At 37.4% G+C, this 5332-nt stretch overlaps 1 protein-coding gene across 4 annotated transcripts in view; it reads left to right on the top strand.

The window, feature by feature from the left end:
- The window catches only part of ARID1B (AT-rich interaction domain 1B), a 455213-nt gene that overhangs the window by 211515 nt on the left and 238366 nt on the right, over positions 1-5332 (top strand). The gene's annotated exons all lie outside the window — the stretch shown is intronic.

Here is a 5332-nt window from a genome sequence, read left to right as displayed (position 1 = left end):
GGTACGCGGGCCCTCACTGTTGTGGCCTCTCCCATTGTGGAGCACAGGCTCCGGACGCACAGGCTCAGCGGCCATGGCTCACGGGCCCAGCCGCTTCGCGGAATGTGGGATCTTCCCGGACCGGGGCACGAACCCGTGTCCCCTGCATCTGCAGGCGGACTCTCAACCACTGCGCCACCAGGGAAGCCCTTAAGCTCTTTTTTTTTTTTTTAAATTGTACTTTAAATTAAATCAAGACCATGGAAGAGTTTGTTGTATAAACAAACAGAATTCCTCAAAACAGCCTTTTCCTTTCGATATATTTCTTTGAGATTCTCCTTGTTTATAGGAATTGTATCATGTTTATTTTGAAAAGAGAGAAATGTAATGTGCTTATGAGGGTAGCAGTCTGAGAGGGATGACAGATAATCTATAGCATGAACTATGCATGACGTAAGTCTGGGTTCTGAGACAGTTTTCTGTTCCCTCTGTCTTCAGAATAAACCCGTGCTTGCCAAGTGGCGAGATAAGCTCTCATTGATAACACTTGAATGAGAACTTCTTGCGTACCATGCTTTTGTTGCCATTTCAGAATCTCTTCTGTCTTGGGGAGAAGTCATAGTGATTCTGCATTCTGGCTTACTGTTGTGGGAGCCCTGTGTCCCATTGTCTCCCTCCACGCCTGGCCTTGTCTTGGGCCCAGCTGCGCGCCTTGTTACTGCATCTTGTGCCCTTTGGCCCCTCAGGGCTAGGAGCTGTCAAGGCTCCCTGTGACATCAGCAGTATGCGACTTGCAGGATGTACTGCATATGCTGAATCGGCTTTTTTTTTTTTTTTTTTTTTTGGTCCCTTCCCAATGAGAAAAGCAGGCGCTAAGTCTCATTTTGAGAATTTATTGCTATCTGTTGGGGACACTTTAGAGACCACTCTGCTTATTTGACTAATAGCCAAATGGAAGCTAATAGTCTGTTTTTACCATTGAAGCTTAAAATCCTACTAATTTCTTCCCCTGACAAAAAAAAATCTCTTCATGCTTATATGCTGAGACTGCAGACTGGCTCATTTGATACTTTGTGTAGGGAAAATTAGGATAGGATTATTTGTGTGATTTATGGTTTTAAATTCTTCTTTGATAGCATAATCATACGTGTATACTCAGGTCATAGAAGGTTGTGTGTATGTGTTTGTGTGTTTCTGTGCTTGTAAAAACTGGAAATTTGGAGTTAATGATTTTGCAAGAAAGAAGATATGTTTTTAAACAGCTTAACCTCAATTGAAGTATGATTCTCTTATTTGAAAAGGTTTATTTTTCATATTTTAGGAAAACTTACTAAGGTTTATGTGGTCTGTAAATGTTTTGTTTCAGATATTTGGAGGGAATCATTCTTTACTTCTTTTTTATTTTAGCTTGTAGGAATTGAAAAATATACGAACAATCAAAATATTAACATGGATGAGGTGCTAAATAGTAATAAGCACCAGAGGACATAAGAATGTATTAATCTCAAAGCTGCGTGATGATTTTTGTGTTGTGAAAGGTTAGCTTTTAAATTGCAATACTTAATTACTTTTCAAATGAATATTTCATTACAGTTATTTTTTTCATTGAATATACATCTACATACGTATTCTATTCCCCATGTGGTAGACATTGGTTATCAGCAGTTTGAAATTCAGTTATCCACCACCCCCAGCCTTTTTTTTTGCATGGAGCAGCTGTGATTGAGTTTCTTATTTAAAAAAAAAAAATTATGGTTCAAAGTAATAAAATTCAGCAGTGCTTTCACACGTTGAATGTGACTGCACAGTTTATTTTCTAAATTTTATCTAGGCTTGTCCCTGGTAAGAATATGACACCCACTGGTGTTTTCCACCTTCACACAGGCACTCCTGTTCATCTCGATGAGGCTATCTTTCTTACTCAGTCTCTTTCTACTTTACCTTAGCCGTGTGGAAAGTGTTTGTCATTTAAGAAAAATTACTGTTGATTATTCCCTGTCTGTTTTTCTAGGAATAAACTAAATTTGCACTTCTATTCATGAATATATATTAATAGTTGTAGAAAGCTTAGAATACTTACATTAAGTTTAAAAACAGTGGTTTCAATGTAGGGAAAAAGCTTTGTTATATAAATATGGATAACTTTATAGATTGCTAATTATCTTTGGGGGGAATTTGTGAACAGTAAAAAATTTTTTGGTTGTTAGCTTGATTATCCAGAAGTCATATTTAAATGTACATTTGGGGTTTATTGCAGATTATGCAAAAATTCAGTAATCTTTACTAAGGTCTGAGAATTTTCAGATTAGACTTATTTAATTTCGTCTTTATGATGTAGGTGGTATATAGCTTTTGTGTTTTAATTACTGAGATGTATTTTTTGTATATTTACATACTTTGCCTTTATTTTATTTACTGCTTGTTGATGCAGTACTAGCAGAACTAGATGGTACCTCTGATTGGCCTCAGCAGAGAGACCACAGCTTCTCATAGTATCTGAGATATTTAGGGAATGCTGTCCATTTTCTGTCCAGTAAATGGAATGAGTCTCCATTTGTATATACTGTTAATATTCAACAAGGTAGACCTACAGCCAAGCGAATTGTAGTTAGCCATTTCTTGCTTCACTGGAAATTCATGTTAAGACTTTAGAGTGGGCAAATAATACTTTGTTATTTATTGGTATATTGCTGTCCACAATACACCAAGACTTTAAAATCTTGTTAGTCTTCTTATTTTGATAGTGTAAATGCTTAGAAGGAGTAGTTTCAACTTGTGGAAAAAGTTATTAGAGCACAAATATAGGTAACTTTTAATAGCCTCTTTTTCTAGCTCTTTTAATAACTTAGTCCATTTCCTTTTTCTCTGTATTTGCTCTTTGTTAATGGTGATGATGTTGTCCTACTTTTAAATTGCCTTGATTAGAGATTTTATCTCAACCATCATTAGAGGTATATAAACCTATTTTGCGGGACTTTGAAAGGGTCATAGTATTCTTTTTATTTATTTATTTATTTATTTATTTTTAAATTTTTGGCTGCACTAGGTTTGTTGCTGTGTGCGGGCTTTCTCTAGTTGCGGCGAGCGGGGACTCCTCTTCATTGAGGTGCACGGGCTCTAGGCGCGCAGGCTTCAGTAATTGTGACACGTGGGCTTAGTAGTTGTGGCTCACAGGCTCAGTAGTTGTGGCGCACGGACTTAGTTGCTCTGTGGCATGTGGGATCTTCCCGGACCAGGGCTCGAAGCCGTGTCCCCTGCATTGGCAGGCGGATTCTTAACCACTGTGCCACCAGGGAAGCCCAGGGTCATAGTATTCTTGCTGTTTTTCAAAATATACCTTACATTTGAACATTTGAAGATAAGCATTACTGAATACAAATTAGTTTCGTACATACATGTGTACATGTATATACACATACACTTTTTAGATAAGAATAGTCACAGTATTAAGGTAAGAATCACCATAGGAAATATCATTAAATAGGTATGAAAAAGTCATGAAGATAAATCAGTTGTCATCAGTGAGGTTAATGATTAATTTGGCAAATGGGATTTTTTTTTTCTTCCTCTTGATGCTTTTCCCTCTTTTGATTGGTTTTCACTGCTCTCTGAATGATGAATAAGAAAAAGAGAGAGGAGGAGGGAAAGAATGTGTATATTTGTGCAGTTGGTGCATAAAATTTATTTTAATGCTTTAAAATATAGTAATATTAATTTACCTTATGTATTTCATTTGAAATAAAAATTTCTAGTCTGCCATTATGGGTTAAAGCATACGTTGTATTTGTTATTATTATCATAGTGAAAATCTAAATTTTAGACTTTTCTGAATGTATTTAATATTATTTGAATTGATCAGTGAGTTGAAATTATCTTTTCTTATAACATCAACTTACAATTGTACCTGAAACATACATATTGTATGAACCTCATTTTGGGGGACTTGCGGTTATTTTGACAATGATGGAGGTAAGATTCACAGAGAATTTTGATTCATTCACTAGGGAGCTCAGTTACAAAATTTATTCTTCGGTTAAGTAAATCTTTGCAGTAGATATATGCAGAATTCAGGTGCATGTAGATTTTTGCACACTGAATTTGTTTCCTCTTCATTATGTCCTAGGAAAGGATTGTCCTTCTTTCACCTTAGGTCACCAGGGACCTTTCCCAGTCCCTGTCTGTTCACGCTCTTTGCCCACTGGGTCGGAGTGCGGGGCTGCCGGTGTGCCACAGAGCCCGTCTTTGCCGTGTTGTTAGCTAAGACGCCCTTAAACACCGTATCTGGATGTTGTCCATAACCTGGAAATGATTCTGTTAAACTGTTGTTATTGGTAATGCTGCTTGGTAGCCAGTATTTTAATTTTAATTACTGAGTATTATAAGTTGAAACAAATATTTGAATATTTTGCTCATTTTGCCCTTACAGTACAAACATTTTACAGAAATGAGGGTAAAATGGGAAATTGAGAATGATAATATTAGTGATGAGAAATGTGTCTGAAAAATATAATACAAAGATGTGAAACATTTGGGGAGGATAAATGTAGAGAATATTTTGTCCTAACTGATTTTTCATTGCCCCTTAGCAAAAAAGTAAATCCTCCTTGGAGATTATGTTTTAGAAGGAAAAGTATAAATTAATCCTTTCTTCTCTTCTCCCACGTCATTTTCATGCCCATCCTCATCTTCATCACCATAACTCTGTCTGGTGTAGAAGTCCCACTGGGATTACCTTTGCTCTTGGGTTTTGTACATGTTTCTAGAAATCTCCTGTTTGAGTGTAGGATTACCTCTAATCTCAAAATTCTTGTCACCTCCAGTGGTTATAAGAATAGAGTCTGCTGCAGTTAGTTGGATCTGCATTTGAATCTCACTGCCACCACTTCTGGCTCTGTGATCTGAGCAATTTCTTTGACTTTTCACCTGTTTGTTTTGCTGAAAATGGGAATAAAAGTTCTTTTTCACAAGGTTATTGTCAGGATTACTTAAGATCATGTAAGTACAGCACCTCAGTAAGTGGTAGCTCATTTTTGTTGTTAATGGTTAATTCTGGCTTGAGGTTCTTTGCTGCCTGCTTGGAGTGAAGGAATGGGAACAGATCTCTTACAACTTGTGAGTAGAACCCAGACGCATAGAGCAGGGCCCTCAGCCTGCAGCCAGCTGACTTTTGCTCCAGAGGGAAGCACTGTTGTAAAGAACGGTTAGCTTCTGGTAACACTGGTTCTGTTTGTGAGTTGAAATATTTCTTGGGCTGAGACTTTTTTTTTTTTCTTTTTTCTTTTTTTTGCGGTACGCGGGCCTCTCACTGCTGCGGCCTCTCCCGTTGCGGAGCACAGGCTCCGGACGCGCAGGC

This window comes from Physeter macrocephalus, chromosome 10 (assembly GCF_002837175.3).
Source record: "Physeter macrocephalus isolate SW-GA chromosome 10, ASM283717v5, whole genome shotgun sequence".
Classification (NCBI taxonomy): Eukaryota; Metazoa; Chordata; class Mammalia; order Artiodactyla; family Physeteridae; genus Physeter; species Physeter macrocephalus.
This window is presented reverse-complemented; position numbering and strand designations above follow the sequence as displayed.